This window comes from Cebus imitator, unplaced genomic scaffold (assembly GCF_001604975.1).
Source record: "Cebus imitator isolate Cc_AM_T3 unplaced genomic scaffold, Cebus_imitator-1.0 Scaffold187, whole genome shotgun sequence".
Lineage (NCBI taxonomy): Eukaryota > Metazoa > Chordata > Mammalia > Primates > Cebidae > Cebus > Cebus imitator.
The window spans coordinates 3,595,501-3,612,581 of NW_016107502.1; the positions used below are offsets into that span (position 1 = coordinate 3,595,501).

A 17,081-nucleotide genomic window follows, 5' to 3' on the forward strand; every position below is an offset into this window, starting at 1 on the left:
AGATATCTTCTGAGCCTGCCTACAAGATTGTTGGACACTGGTTTTTAGGCATTTTTGTTCCTGGGGCAGAATTTCATTCACTAGCTTTGAGAGCCAGAGAGTAGAAGGAGTTAAAATGCATCCTGTATTTCTGCACTAATTACATGGTGAATGCTCAGTCCTGGTTTGCTCTTTGACACACCCTAAGCAGAATTCTTGCATATTCTGATGACAGTTTGTCCTCAGGCGATGCCTCGTACTCTGCCCTGTACTGCGGTTCAGATGGACATCAGAGCAATATGCATCCTCGGTGAACCCAAAGGCAGTGCTAGAGATTGACCACAATTTGGCAGCGTGCCTAAAAAGGGGCTGAGTCACGTGTGCTCTGTGACTAAGGGGTGGGAGCCAAGCCCCATGGCTGAGCCACTGGAATCAATGCCAGTGAGGGCCAAGATGGACAGCAGAGAGGACTTGGGGCAGAAGATGCCAGGTCATTAGCAAACCACAGACTGCAAGGACTGGAATTCTGGCTTGTGGCTTTAGGTATTACCACTAACCTATGCTGCCACCAAGTGCTCATTTTACCAGCAATCCTTCTTAGAGCCAAGGCTGGAGATGGCTGTCTTCCACGCTCGCCTGGCTTCCGCTACCCGTGCAACACACACAGCACACACATTCAGAAATAGGAAAGGTCAAACCGCAAACCCCCCAACTGCTCTGTCCCCACGGCTTTATTTTTAGGTTAAAAAAGACCCTTTCCTCTTCTGACTCACGATCCCACTGACAAATATTCCCTTAATGAAGGAAGCTAAATAGAGTCATTCCTCATGTCACATTCTTTTGAATCAAAGAGGCTCTTGTGACTGGACCCTGTTTTGTCATTCTGCACCCTCCATGCACCCAATGGCCATGCTCTGTGGGCACTTCTGCAGACCAGGACACTAAGGCCAAAGAAGCCCCTCCCTCCCTCCAACTACACCCACCTTACCTCTTGTCCCCAACCCCACCCCACCAAACTAATGCAATTGTTTCTTGTAACATCTTGGGGGATGCTACTGAACATTTGGCTTAGGAGTCACTCCTTTGATGGTGGAGCACCCTCATGTTGTAGGTGATCAGAGATATATAGGGGACTAGGGAAACGGAGGTAAACTATTGTCTTAGGACAGTCTCAAGTACTGTCTGAACCCAGGAGATCACAGAGCATGTTAGAACCAAAAATCACTTGCTGATGAGAGCTGGATAGAAGACTCAGCCCTGAATTATAATTTTGGCTAGTCCTGGTGGCTTTTTTGAACCTCGGTTTCACTATCTTCAAATCTAATCTTTAGCCCTGTGAAGTCCACACGTTTCTCCTGTCACCTTCTATGCAGTTTATTGCTCACAGATCCTTCTGTAGGGAGTAAAAATTAAGACATGGATATACAGCATGTCATTTCCCTACATCCTCTTTGTATAGAAAACTGACTAAAATGTTTTTTAAAGTTTGAGACTAGAGGCTAAAATGAAGACATCTGAGTCTACTGTGAGTTTCAGGTCTCATGTCATCTGTCACTATAGAGAAAAGACACTTGGTTGAGAGCATCACAAACTATTGATTTGATCTCATCCACCACCAAAGTGGCTCACATTTTTCTAGCAAACTTCTCCACATTCATGATTTTATATAATGTTCGTGACAATCCTGGGAGATAGATATTCCTATCCTCATTTTACAGATGAGAAAATTGCATTTCAGGAGAGACTAAGCCTTTTGCTCAAGACCAGTGAGCACTTGCATTAGGACTGTCTTCAACCCGAGCCTTCTGACCTCTAAGAATCCTTCACTGAGTCACTATGGAACAAACATCTGCCACGCTATGCACTAAGAATTCTTTCTAGAGGTCCTGGCCTTTTGTGTGCTACCAAATTATAATAGGCAATCTCTCACCTTTCCTGGGAAGTTGGCCCCCAGAGTTGCAGGGACCCAGCATTTCAGGCGGGAGAAGCCAGGCACACAGCTGGCACTCCCACCAGTCTCCTTCCTCTGCTCCCATGAAAGAGAAACCCAATCTCTCCAGCTCAGTGTTTGGGCTTCAGGGAGCCTCAGCCTGCAGTGACCGATTGAATTATCTTTATTGGGTCTATTACCACTGCCAGACCTCTGGGGAGGTGAACCAGATGTCCCCATTTGACCAACCATTGCAGTTGTGTCCAGCAATGTCCAGCTGTTCCAGGCTTCATTCACAGAGCATCCCATTTATCTTGGATTTCTTAGTGCCATAAGCAAGCTGCCAGGGGAGAAAAGGATGCTCCATCCCTGACATCAGAGGGAAAATATGAATCAGGAATCTAGAAAATGTTGCTAAGCATTGCTTTCTTCCCAACATGCACCAAGCCCTCCCTTTGCTCTCCACTGAACCAGGGAGATATGCTTTGCTTTCCTTCCTTGAAGAATCTGATCCAGGCATCTCTCCTTTCAGAAAAGATTTTCCAATCATTTCTGAAAATCTGCTGCATTTTAAGGTCAATCCCCCTAAGTGATTAGCTCTTGGGTTTTAGTTCCGTGTCTTTAGAGAATTAGGATAACACAGCTGGATGATAACTCAGCTCCAAAGATCACCAAGGAGAGCTTTAAGCCCAGGGAACTCTTGGGGACCTTCAGCCCTTCACCTTCCCTTCCTACCAAAGAGTAATTTCATATTTGTTTCCAGGATTGGGATAAAGTGCCACTCTAGCTTGATTGTGATGGAGGCAGAGAAGTCAATTTGTCACTGATTCAGTGCCTAACATGTGCCAAGGCATTGACAAGGAAGTCACAGTGCTTAAAAGTGGGGGGACCTGTGTTCTGGTGCTGACTGTGCCTCTGACACGCTGTGGGTTGGATACACACTGGGGGGCTGCTCATCTCACAGAGATTTTGGGGAATATTTTCCACCCATCCTAATACTAAGGGGTGTCCCAAGCAGACTTACATAAGCAACTCAATCTTGCACCTCTGGAGCCAACTTAACGTGTCAGGGCTTTGGTACTGACCCAGACTGGACCAGTCAGAGTCCTTTCCTCAAGACCTTGGGCTTGGAACTAGGAGAGCTCACCTCCCTTGGGCTGGTCTCTTACACTGGGGAGGGGTGCGAATGGCAGCCTTGTTCTCGATCACATAAGACATTGTCATGCAGAGAGAGGGGAATGAAGGGGGCCTAGAGAGAAATAGCTGGCCCCAATAGTGACATAGAAAGGAAAACAGATGACCCCGGGAAGCCAGGCTGTCAGCTCTCTGCACCTATGCATTTTTCTCTGGGAATTCATTTGACTCAGGTTAAACAAAAAAGCTGCTTTATGAAGGATGCTGAAACTGGTGGGCAAAGGTTTATAGTGAAAAAGTATATGTGCATGATCTCAAAGCAAAATTTGTTAATGACAAGTGGTAACTGCACAGTGAAGAAGCTGGCAAACATCATCTTAAGAAAGTAATTGAGGTTAACTTTACCAGTAGTGAGATGCCTCAGCATCATGTACTGATGTGCTGCACAGAGAGAGACGGAAGAGCACTCAGTGGTACTGTTTGCAGTGGTCCTTAACCTCAACCCCATCATGAGAAGCAGCCAGAGACCAAAAAGATCACGAGGTCAGGAGATTGAGACCATCCTGGCCAACATGGTGAAACCCCGTCTCTACTAAAAAATGCAAAAAAAATAGCTGGGTGTGGTGGCGTGTGCCTGTAGTCCCAGCTACTTGGGAGGCTGAGGCAAGAGAATTACTTGAACCCAGGAGGCAGAGGTTGCAGTGAGCCGAGATCACACGCCACTGCACTCCAGCCTGGCACCTGGCAACAGATCAAGACTCTGTCTCAAAAAAAAATACAAAAAAAAAAAAAAAAAAAAAAAAAAAAAAATTAGACAAACTTGGGTAAAGGATATGTGAAAATTCTCAGTACTATTGTTGCAACTCTTCTGTAAATCTAAGAGTATCTCAAGATGTAAAGTTTTACAATGAGAACACATAGCTACAAAGAAGGAAACAACAGAAACAGGGGCCTACCTGAGAGTGGAGGGAGGGAGGAAGGAGAAGATAAAAAAATTTACCCATCAGGTAGTAGTCTTATTACCTGGGTGATTAAATAATCTGTATCCCAAACCCCTGTGGCACACAATTCACAAACATAACAACACTGCACGTGTACCTCTGAACCTAAAAAAAAGATCTATTTTATTATAATATAGCATATGATAATATTATATGATATATATTATAATATATTGTATTATAGATTATATATATAATTTTTAAGTGGTAATATGTTATCAAGATAGAGGGGTCCCTTGTAGAATTCAAGGTCATGGATGTATTTGAGCCTCAGGCTTACATTAGTGGCAGTGACTTTTGTTCTTACAACCAAAAAATTTTGACTGGTGAACCCTGAATAAATTGTTTAAATTCTCAAAACTTCAGATGGAATCTACCCTCAGTCACCACAGAGCATTGCTCTTAACGCCCAGCACCTGACAAGTTGGGCATCATCACTGCCCTCTCCTCCCAGCCTTGCAAAATCCAATTCTGGGCATCTGTCATGAGATCGTCTCCTTCAGCAGTTTTTAAGTGCAGAACACTCTATTACCTATCAGCGACCAGATGTCAATAAAGCTGTTTAAAAAAAAGCAAGTTTGAGCACCAGATGGAAATCATGCTTCTATAAGGACCTGGAAGAGAGACATGTAAATCTTATTTACTCACTTTGGCAATACTGCTGATCATTTCTTAGGCTGAATTATGGACTTTCCGAAATAGACTGTCATCTAATAATCATCCAGCCGCTTGGACATCATCTAGTGTAACCTCCCGTCCAATACAGGAAACCTTGGCACAGTCCTGCCTAACAGTACAACACGTGTCAAATAACAGAAAGATCAGCACTGCACATCAGCCCTTTCCTTTCTCAGTCAAATCTCCACTCAGGAGAAGGAGTTTCTTGTGACTGGGGTGACAACCAGCGGCCTGGCTTGCCCAGGGCAGTCCCAACTCATGCGTGTCATCCGGGGGCAGTTAGTTATGTCTAGCACCCCTCTTATTCTTTGCCTCCTTTATACTACTATAGATTCAAAACAAAACAGAACAAGCAGAAAACCTGCTCTTGTTAGCTGAACACAAGGACGAAAACATCATAAAACAGCATACGTGTACCCCTCTTTCAAATAGTGCTTCAAATATTTGCAAACAGCTACCTTGTCTACCCGCATGCCTAGCAGTCCCGTTCCCCAAGCTGAGCTTCCTAAGCCACAGCTGCTAGAATCCTCAGCACCCTCTTAAGCCCCCTGCGGGTGTGTGCTGAGGACTAAGAGCCAGAGTAGAATACAAACCTTCAGATGTGATGTGACTAATTCTGAGGCATCAGGATTATGTAACAATCTTCTCAAGGTAACGTTAGTCAGTATTACTCATAATGCAGGAATGAGAGGCCAATCAAATGACAGACAAGAGGGGATAAGTCAATAGTTTATGGTATAATCAAACGTGGAATATTATATAGCCATCAAAATCACATTGTGGGAAAATGCAAGACCGTGGAAAGGAGTCTATGAGGCAATCTTAAGAAAGCAAGACACGCAGGAATGAATGAACTATAACTACCTGCAACAACAGGGGCGGATCTCAAAGCATCGTGCCAAGCAAAAGAAGCAGACACAATTCAATCTGGCCCCTTTCTATAAAGTTCAAAAACAGCCAAAACTCACTCATAGTGTTAGAAGTCAAATTAGGGCTTTCTGTTTATAGGGGAGACGTGATTGCCAAGAGTCCCGGGGGCTTCTGGAATTTTGGTAATGTTTTGTTTCTTGATATTTTGGGTGCAGGTTAATGGAATGTGCTCACTTTTTAAAAATGCAAGCCTTACACTTTTGAGTTATGCACTTTTATGAATGTATTTTATACTTCTAGAAAGTAAACATTAAAAACAAGAAGAAAGAAAAAAATCAGTATACAAAACTCAGCTCTGAAACCACTACACATATTTTAGGATTGAACAAGTAAATGAGTTGTCATTAGTGAGAGCCAAGATTCTCGCTGTTGGAGAAAGAAATTTACAAAATAGTAAGGGAGGAAGACTAGAATGAACCCTGTAATCATGGATTAGAGATTAGGATAACCACACAAGCTCTTATTTCTTTTAAGAACTCATGTTTATTTATGCCGATTGAAATACGGAAGTGATTATATCTATGTGTCTATGCACATGCACACACAGGTATTTCCCAGCTCTGTCTGCTGAGAAGATCTGGAAGCAGTGACACCCCAGTAGCAATGAGCATCTCCAGTGCCCAGTGATTGGTTTTTAAATACAGTTCTCCAAGGAAAGAAGTCAGGACCCCAGGAGAAATGGTTGATTGTAGAGCAGAAGACAAACCCTACAAGGCCAGAAAATAGGAGAACGAAAGAAAGAAAGAAAGGAAAGAAAGGAAAGAAAGGGAAGGAAGGAAGGAAGGAAGGAAGGAAGGAAGGAAGGAAGGAAGGAAGGAAGGAAGGAAGAAAGAAAGAAAGGAAGGAAGGAAGGAAGGAAGGAAGGAAGGAAGGAAAGAGGGAAAAAGAAAGAGAGAGAAGAGACGGAATGGGGGTAAGCTGGAGAACACTGGAGCTAAGCTGAAAGAGACCCCCATCCCCAAACTGGGACAACCTGAGTGACAACATGAATAATTATAACCCTGCAAAATAAAATGCATATCCATGGCTCCATAATGATATAAAGAAATGATTGAATAAATAAATAAATAAGAGACAAAGGACAAATATTTCACTCTGAAAAATTCCAGGCAATATATGTAGATACTCTCTCCACCTCAGGAGGTTTGGAACTTAATCCTTCTCCCCTTGAGTGTAGGCTGGACTGTGACATGCTATCCTATATGAATAGCATATAGGATGGGAACACAGTAACTCCACAGTGGAGAAACCACAGTCATAGCCACGTGGTAGGTCGTGTTGACGTGACACCCTCTCCTATGGTGCAGTGAGGGAGCACTGCACCTCTGTCGTCCTCCCATTAACCCACAACCCCAGCCTAATCATGAGAAAACATCAAGCAAGTCAAACTGAGGGGCGCTCGGCAAACTATTTGACCACTGTGCTCCAAAATTCTCAAGGTCATGGAATACAATGAATAGCTGAGAAACTGGGAGGCTAAGGAGACATGAAGACTAAATGCAGTGTTATATCTTGTACTGGATCTTGCAACAGAAAAAAGGACATTAATAGAATGACTAGTGAAATCTAAATTACAGCCCATCATTCAGTAAATAGTAATGTGCCGATGTTCATGTCTTGGTTTTCGCTATACAAGATGTTGTTAACACTTTGGAAAGCTGGATGGCAGGTGTTGAGGAACTCCACTAGTTTTGCAACTTTTCTGTAAATTAGCAAGAATCATCCCCAAATAAAACAGTAATTAATAAAAGTAATGATCTCTATGTATCCGATGATCCTAGTTTTGTTTACATATACCCACAAGCGTCTGCACACATATGTACATACACACATGCCTGCACACACACACTGCAAAAAAAGAGCAGAAAGAAATACAGCCAAATATTAAGCATAGTGTGTGTGAGCACACTCCATAGCTGCAAGAGCAGTGTTCCCTGGGGGAGCTCATGGAGACAGGAATGGAGGCAATGGACAGGACTCTCTTATCCACTTTTTTCCGGGACATTACCAGAGATTAGCAGGCTAGTTGCCAGGGTCTGGGACAGGGATCTTGGCTATTGGGTGTAACGGTTGTGAGTCGTCTGATTACAGAAGCCACCGGCCAGGCAGGATCAGGGCCAGGATACAGCCACAGTGGGACATGGCAAGGCCTTGGCCCCCATTCTATCTGGCCAGCTCTGCATCTGTGGTTGTGCAGAGCACCAGGCGCTCCCCTCCTGAGGGGAGTCAAAGAGCTGGGCTCAAGCACTGCAATTCCAGTCATATAATGTGGCAAGCCAGCGGTTAGAGTCCCACTGGTGCTCACAGTTGGGGAGCATCAGGGGGGACTGGCTTTCTTGGCACTGGGCCAGAGCTGGCTGCTACCTCCTTGCCTGGGGAGGCAGCCTGACATAGTCTAGGACAAGTTAACTTTAACCTCTTAGTCACCACCCCAGTGCAGAAGGGCGGCTTTAGGACTCTGCACGCCGCCCTGGTAGCAACCAGTACCATGCCAGTCCACGGGGCTGGGAGGTGGGGCGCAAACATCCCTGCAGCCCCCTGGAGGACGGTCAGAAAGGGCCCTGTGGCCTTCCTGCCTCAGAGTACGTTCACCCCGCAGAGAGACAGACAAGGAAGCTGTTTAAAAGAACAGCCGGGAAAACGAGCATCCCCTGCATCCTTGTTTCATGGCCTTGAACAAGCGTTTGGAAAGTGTGACGAGGCCAGTGTTTGCAGCCGCTGTGGGAAGTCAAGGAAAGGCTGACTGGGCACACTGCCAAACCACTGCCCAGAGTGGAATCTGGATGGTTTTGGAGGATGGAAGAATCACCCTGTGTGGCTTACTCAGGCCTGGGCCTGTGGACCAGGAAGTCAGGCACCACCAGCAGCAGGAAGGGGATACTTGGAACCCTGGCGACGGCCTCTGGCTCTCTCTGCCACATCAGGCCACATCACAGACCCAGCCGCAGGTATGTGAAGGAGAGACTCACCTGAACAAGGGAACATCTCCCCTGTGCAAGTCAGTGAGCGCCTCCCCTTCCACTCTCATGAAGTCATGGCCTCCCCTCCCATGGGGCAAGTGGACCAGGAGGTGCCCAGTCACCTTCAACTCCCCTCCTGTGGCCTGTGATGGCTGAAGAGCACTCACATGCTTGGCATGGTCCCTTGAGCACAGGGCGCTTGCCTCTGGGGGCCCAGGACCTCAGGGAGCAGAACACAGGCAGCAGCAGGCACAGTGCTGAGTCGGTGGACCGCCGGCGATGCAGGGAGACGGAAATGCTTCCAGAGGCGGCCCGTGATTCCAGCTACTCAAGAGGCTGAGGCTAGCTTGAGCCTAGGAGTTTGAGACCGGCCTGGGCCACCAGGCAAGTTTAGGTCCCTTAAATAAAGAATGCAGATATACATACCTGTTTCCAGGTAGACATCCTCCCCTTGGTATGGGTGCTGTCCAGACTTCCCAGTCACCTGAGGGAAAGAAGAGGTATGGAGAGAATATGCAGGCAGGACCCCTGCACAGGTGGCTTTGCTCCTCCCCATCCAGCTCCTGGGTCCCTCATGGACCCCTAAGAACAGGAGGCAGCTGAACTCAGCCACGTGGAGCTGTGAGCAAGGCAGGGGCTGCTGCAATTAGTCATTGGTTCAGCTGTTCCAGGCCTGTGGTCAGGGGCAGGGAATAGGCCCCGTCACTCCCTGAGTATACGGTGGGTCTTCACAGAGGTACATCTTCGCAGGACCTCTTAAGGAAGCCTGCACTTCCTGCACGGATCTTGGGGCATTGAGGAGGAAGCATCAGCCTGTGAAGCTACTGAAATCCCTACCTCAGGGGCCTGCCAGCCCTGCATGTGCAAAAAGTTTCCAGTGTGCAAACGCACTGCTCTATACAAGAGGCGACGCACGGCCTTCTCAACTCCCTCATCGGCTGCTCTAAGTGACTGACCACAGGGGAACTAGAAATATAGTCCGTGTAAAGGAGCCTCTTTTCAGAACAAGGATGGGAAGGCAAATGTCACTTCATTCACAGCGATGGGCTTAGAATTCCCAAAATAGCAATGGGGGGAGACTGCCTATCCCGCCCCGTCCCCAACCACACACACACACACACACACACACTCTCTCTCTCTCTCTCACACTCTCTCTCTCTCTCTCTCTCTCTCTCTCTCTCTCTCTCCCCCTGAGGGCCAAGAAGCAAGGAGTCTGGAGGAAAACCAGGAAGCTGGTTTAGGTGTCCAGACATTGACAGGGAAGCTGGGCGAAGACCTAGGACCAGTTGTGAGGGGATTTCCGGGTACTGACTATGGATAGTGTGGTAGGGAGGGAGACTTGTAAAGTCGGCTCTGTCCACAAATACTGTGTTTGTGCCTTTGTCTTTTTTTTTTTTTCTTTTTGAGACAGAGTTTCACTCTTGTTACCCAGGCTGGAGTGCAATGGCGCAATCTCGGCTCACCGCAACCTCCGCCTCCTGGGTTCAGGCAATTCTCCTGCCTCAGCCTCCTGAGTAGCTGGGATTACAGGCACACGCCACCATGCCCAGCTGATTTTTTGTATTTTTAGTAGAGACGGGGTTTCACCATTTGACCAGGATGGTCTCGATCTCTTGACCTCGTGATCCACCCGCCTCGGCCTCCCAAAGTGCTGGGATTACAGGCTTGAGCCACCGCGCCCGGCCGTCTTTGTCTTTTAATCTACTCACCAACTTGTAATGAATACCTTCCAGGTACACAGAAGTAACTCTTGATTAACCATAACAAAAATTGAATCCCAGCCCAACTTCCCAAATACCCTGCAAAGCCTTGCATCCTTGATCTGTCTGGAATTACTCTAGTGGCAAATAAACCAAATCTTTTGAAGAAGATTTGCCCTGCTGTTCCTGTCCTGGCCTAGAGGATCACAGAAAGGCCTGGAAGCAGATCCTACGGAGCCTTCGAATGAAGAGCTGATGTGTGTGGGCATCAGGGCCAGCCCGTCACCTCTCTGTGCACCTCTGACCCCCAAATCCAGTCTGGGGACTAAGCAACACAAGAGACACAGCATCTCCAAGTCTTGACCCCTTCTTCTGTAGAATGGAAGTTTCACTCTCATCTTCCATCTCCAACAACCCATCTTAGTGCCCACTCCCAGGTTTTTCCTTCCCAATGATCTCCAGAAAGTCTCTGTGCTTCCGCGTCTTGTGAAATGAACGAGCCTGTATCAGTGAAGCCGGTGATGGGAGCTCCCATACTCTGCCTCTTGGCCAGCCCAGCTTTCCCCGTAGAAGTTCAGTGTAGTCATTGATTCATGTAGGTTGGTTACAGTGAGGAAGCCTGATGACGCCGACTCATCAGCAGACACCCCTTTGAGCTGACACCTCTGGTTCTGAAGCACTTCTTCCTACCTCCAGAAGCTTCGTGCCTCCATGCACATCACATCGCAGGACTCTCATATATTGCAGAGAATGGCTCTCAGCGGTGGTCGGGCTTTCCCTCAAAAGCTGCGCCACAAGAGTCTATGTGTTCTGCAGCAGGGCACTCTCTTGGGCATGAAGAAGCTGGTGGATCCATCTACACTTCAAGGGAAACCATTTAAACGACGGACCAGAATGAGGGTAGAGTCTCTGCCATAAGCTCTTCATAAAATCAACTGATCCATATAAAGTTCAAACCCAAAGCCTTGATGTCATTCAACTACAGCCTTTCCAACAAAGCCTCTCTTATGTGCATGGATTCATTCATTAAGCGTTTTGACCTCATACTGCATGCCAGACCACATACTGGAGGGCTGTGGATACAAAGATGAATGAAAGAAGCATTGCCATGGAGTCACTAATGATGCAAACCACCGATACTGTGAGGTAGCATGCATGGACAGCACTCTCTGTGGGACTGATGACTGTTAGCAGGAAGGACGGAGGATGCAGGGGAGGCCTCACGGAAGAGGTTATATCAGTCAGGGTCTTCCTGGCAGAACACAGAACACACTGGAAAGGAATGTCAAGCAGAGCCTAAAGAAGGGACCAGGTACAGACGTGTGGGCAGTGCCATGAGAGCCAACAGGTCACCGGGAGCAGCAGAATGCTATGATACCTCTAGGTCTGAAGAGCCAAGTGGCCGGAGCAAGTGTGGGATGCCCAGAACCTGCAGATGTCTGCGGCTGTGGAGAAGGGCAGCTACAGGACTGGGGCCCAGGAAGAAAAATGCACCCATTCCCCAAATCACAGGGAGAACTGTGAGCACCAGGACCTTGCTCTCTGATCTCCAGTTAGCGCAGGATTCATGGCTGAAGCCAACTAGAATCCAGAGAGAATGGGGCCTGGGCGACGGTGTCCAGGACACAAAGCAAGGCAGAGAAGTGAGGAATGGAGCTGGAGGAGACAGCCGAATGGCCAGCCCACAGGGGGCTTAAACTGGACAGACAGAAGTGAGAAGAAAGCACGTTGCCAGAGGGAATGAACGAGGTGGGCGGCGGAAGGGTATGGGGAATGGAGAGCAGCGACCCTGTGTGTCTGGAGCTCAGATGTGGTGTGTGGTGGGCACAGGCGGCATGCGGGAGAAGAGCTGGAGATGAGGCTGTCGATGCAGTCAGGAGTCAAGGGTGTTGTGCAGGAGGCCAAGGGAGTTAACCATGGCAGTTTTATTTTGGTTTTTGTTTTAAACCAGGATGTGATTGGATCTTTATCTTAAACATATAACTGACTCCACCATGGAAGGGAATGAAAGGGGAAGAAACTGGAGATCAGGGACCCAAAGGCAGCATCATTGCAGTAAGTGCAGTTGAGACAGGAGGACTTGAACCATGAGGGAAGTGAGGTTGGTGGAAAAGGGCCTGAGGGGAGAAGTCACTGCAGCCTGAAAATAGCAAAACCAGGACCACAGAAGGGAAGGTGTCTGCACTGTCGTCCCAGCAGCAGCATCGCACAGCAGTCTGGCGTCAGAGCAGACATTTCAGTTCCTCTATTAAACAGCTGAGACAATAATCTTGGCATTGCGCCCCTTACGGGGTTCTAGGGTCAGTTTCAAATAACACAAGTACTTTGTAAAAGTAGAGAGTAAGACAAAGGAAACGTGGAATTGTGGTCATTGTCATGGTTAGTGGGGCCTTGCTGATGAGAATGGTTTTGTGACACCATGAAGTTGTAATAAAAAAATGAATCAACTCACCCTTTGCATGTACAGAGAACAGTAGTGCTCTCCTTCGGGCTTGGGAGGCGGGTGATTCACCCCAAACTCATTCCTTCCCGGGACCTCTGCTTTGTCACCTGGATTTTCTGAGCTCAGCTAGCTGAAGCACGTTTATCGTCTCAGGAGTTTGATCACCTGGCTAGTCAGTTACCTTTATTCATGAAAACAAGTCAAAAATATCTATTGAATAGTGATTCTTTTCTGCTTATTTGTGGACTGTTGGACGGAAGAAAAAATGGTTGCGATATGGCATTTGACCAGCAGGTGGCACCCAAGGACCGTGTTTGAGGTTTGGCTCCACCTTCCAGCCTTTGCTGGAAACTCATTCCTTTCCCTCCAAAAAAACAAAAACCCTAATCAGGAGAATCAGAGAAGACGCTGCAGGCTTTGAAACAGTTTTCTATGGAGTATAAGTCTGTGGTGACAGAATAAGGGCAGAGGGCCTAAAACTACACTCATTGTGATGGATGGAAATGAGACAGGAAAAAGAACACTCCAGGGTTGACATGTGCTTGCCAACGGAATGGAGACCTCCATCTTTAGAGGACTTTCCAAATGATACCCTGTTTTAGCAGTCTGGAGACAGGCAATGGGAAAGCCAGCCTCTCCAGAAACCTGTCACTGCTTCCAACACGGGAGGCATATTTTTGAGCACATGAAGATTGGTTTATTCTTGTGACTTTAGGGACTGTCTCTAAGCTCTAAAAGTTCTTGCAGCTCATGCTACGTAGTTTAGGAGTTTTAGAAAAAATGAGAGAAAGTGTGGGCAGAAAAAAAAGTCTGAATTTGTGCACTACATTCCTTTCATTTAATAATTCTAGTTGAATTTGAATGAGCACATAATACATGCACAAAGAATTTTACAGGAACAATCTGATTTAATCATCACAGCAACCCAATGAAATGGAGACAATCCACATTGCACAAGTGATTAACTTGCCCCAATCCCACAGCAAGTAAGTGGCAGAGTTGGGACTTCTATCGAGGTAGACTCCAAAGCTCAGCTTCACATCTACCACATGTGGGAGCCTCCTGGTGTGTGCTGGGATGGCATGATTGTGCCAGGGGCTGGGCATAGAGATTGATGAGACACAAGTTTCTGACCTTAAGGGAATCTGGGAGAGGTCAGACATGAATGAGATGCAATGTGCCAAGACTAACGTACAGTGCTCCGACAGCCCAGAGGATCCACAAGTTAATGGCAAGAGCAGTCATCAAGTAAAGTTTTGAAAACTTAAGAGGCAAAGAAGGCCATTCCAGGCACAGAGGAGAGGAGGTGCCAAGACACAGAGGCATAAGCTTCCACAGTATCCAGAAAAAAGGTTAGCACAGGATGCATAACAAATAGAAAGAGATGAAATCAGAAGCATAAGTGAGGGTTGACACGTATAGCACAACATGAGGGCTGGATTTTCAACATCAAGGCTCGAGGTGGTGGTTTGGGCCAATGCATTGTGGAGGATGGGGAAAGGAGGGGTGCTTTGCAGAAGGACAATAGTGTACGTTCCCACTGGCTGCACAATCCTGAGGGTTTCTCCACCCTCCCATGGTGGACCTGAGCAACTTCTTGGTACCTTAGTCAGGAGGGAAGAAAAAGGACATCTTTCTGTGTTAAAATGAATGAAGAAGAAATCAGAAATTTGACTACCACTTTGGAAACCCACTGGGAAGCTCTGGCATTTCTACTGAGGTTCCTAAAGGGCCAAGGACGGAGGCTCCTAGACAAAGCTTTGTGAAGCACAGGCAAAGGCCGGGACACAGTGGGAATCGCAGAGGAATGGGGTGCTGGCACTGTGCTTTTTAGGGACGCTGCAGAAGAAGTTTCCTTTGGAACAAAGAGCCCCCTATTAAGAGTCAGGACTAGGGTCTCAGCTTGTATTTGCCATCACTGTTCATTAGTAGGAATCTCACCCGTGCTGGAGAGTTCTTCCTTTTCACAGAATGGCATCTGAGTTAACACATCTTTTGTCTTTTATTTTCTCTAGACTATTTCTTAATTTAAAGAAATTAAGGGCTCTGGTATAGGGCCCTAAAATAGTCAAAAAGGCCAATTATTGATCGTGCGGAACAACAGAACCAAGAGAAAAATACAGTAACAGTGTTCTGATGTGGTTTTCTTTCTTTGTTTTTCTCTAGTCTCTTTTTCCTGTTCTCTAGGTAGAAAATTCTTACTCTCCAGATAGTCTTCGTGGACACCTTTGAAGAAACAATGTGCCCGCAGTAGCCTGACCCTTTAACACGAACTCAGCCATCCTCTTTCACTCCCACGCTCCTTCCCCCGGAGCGAGGCGAGCCTTATCTGCCCCTTCTCCCACCAGCTGTCACAGAGCGCCAGCTTATCCTTCCTGACCTCCATGGCTTTATCTCGTTTAAGAAGCTAGATTTGGCAGTCCTAGAAATCAAAACATTTCTCTGTCCAGATTCTGTAGACCAAGATACAATTATCTCTGACCCATTAAGTGCATTAAGTGGTTTTTATTATTATAGAAATAATTGCATGCCCATGATCTTAAAAAATAGTTACGTCACAGAAAGGCATGAAATGAGAAAATTCTCCCTCCTCTGCCCTCCAGAGATAACCACAATGACTAGTTTCTGGCTTTTGCTTTTCTCATGTTTGCCATCATAGTATAAAATAAAATGTTTATGCTTCTATTACTGATTTATCTAATTTCAACAGAAAGCATTGTCTAGTAAATGTCACAGATGGAGGATTTATTGAATTCTGCAACTTCATACCCTGTCACATCTGTATCTTAATTTTTATTAGTAAATATTTTAATTTTTCTCTAGTAGTTATCTTTGTGACATTAAATAACATACTTAAAATTACTTTAAACATAAATATACTTTAAATATACTTAGAATTTTAAGATTAGTATTTCCTTATAAGTGTGGTCTATATCTGTTAACTTCTCTCTATGAAAGATGAGGAATTCCTTTTTCCTCTTTTCTGTCAAAATCCCAATGTATTGTGTTATTTTGTCCACGTGAAGATGACAACAATTGTATTCCATGCCAAAGCATACCTTCCATCTGAAATTTTAACATTAATAAAACCCTGGTTTCTCTTCTTCAGTGTAAGGCAGCGCACATTAATACTGGTCTACAAAAGAAAATCCCCACAAACTAGCTAATACCTCCTTCTGTTTCTTCAGCACCTTTACCTACGCCTCAATTACGTCATAACACATAAATCTTCTGGATATGTCTTCGAAACCACTGGAACTGGGATAAGCAACTTGCATGGCTGGAGAAGAAAGGAGATCCTTTCCCCACCCGCAGGTGTCCTGAGGGCGGCCGGGGGTTCTCATCCACAGCTTCCCTCCACCCTGCTGAGTCACCAGGTGGCCACTCTCCATCCGTTCATTCTGCCAGCCAATGGGGGACTGTAAAGAGAGAACTCAGCACATTCCCAGCTGGGGGGAGGGGGGCTAAGGACTGGTAGCCTCCAGGGATGGAGGTCTTAGGAATGAAGCTCTTCTGTGGCTTGGTCCTCTCGATCAGAGATCGCAGAGAAAGGGGATTTTCCTGTCTCCCGCTTTTGGTTCTGCATCAGCAGAACCCCATGGGAAAGTCTGGACTGGTGAGGGATTCCCTCTACTAATCCAATAAATAGCTTCCTTGCCTAGAAAGGAATCATGCAACATGGCGTCTTCGGGGACTTGGAGTTACAGAGATATGGTGGGCTGGGCTAGTGTAAGCTTCCACGTCAGCAGATAAAAATGCCAAATAAGGTACATTTTAAAAAGACACATGTACTTGAGCTTGCAAGAGAAAGAATAATCCATAGATGTCTGAAATGATGAACTGAAAGCCAGAAGGGGGACATCGTTTATAGAAGTAGTTTGTGGGGGCAGTGGCTGGGGGAAGGGACGTCTAGACCAGACCTGAACTGGGCCCAGAGGCTTCATGCATCAGACACAGGGCGGGAGAGAGGCCGTAAGCATCTGGCTCTGAAACCCTATGCTAAGCTGTAATCTTCAGTGAAAAGAAACCACAAAATCTCCACCTCATTTGGAAAGGGCAGTAACCTCAGTAAAAAGTGACTAAGCAATCTCTCCCCTCCAGCCTGGGGGCTGGCAGGGATATCTGTCTTTACTTGGATTTCTGGGTGGGAAAAGGCTCCCATGAGAAAGGAAAAATCTGCAAGGCTGTGCTCAACAAGACTTTGGTGTCCAAAAATATACTATGCACATGATGAAGGAGGGCATCGCCATAGAAGCCGGTTCTGGGCCACAATCCTCATTCTGAGCCCTTTCGTGGACGCCAAAGTCCATGCTGACCAACAGGGAC

At 46.5% G+C, this 17,081-nt stretch overlaps 1 long non-coding RNA gene across 1 annotated transcript; it reads left to right on the forward strand.

Annotated features, from left to right (window-relative positions):
* Nucleotides 1-11,352: 11,352 nt before the first annotated feature.
* LOC108316356 lies at nt 11,353-15,560 on the forward strand. The gene is made up of 3 exons (XR_001830298.2): nt 11,353-11,624; nt 12,264-13,741; nt 14,943-15,560. It is a non-coding gene; the product is annotated as an uncharacterized LOC108316356 (long non-coding RNA).
* Nucleotides 15,561-17,081: the final 1,521 nt, after the last annotated feature.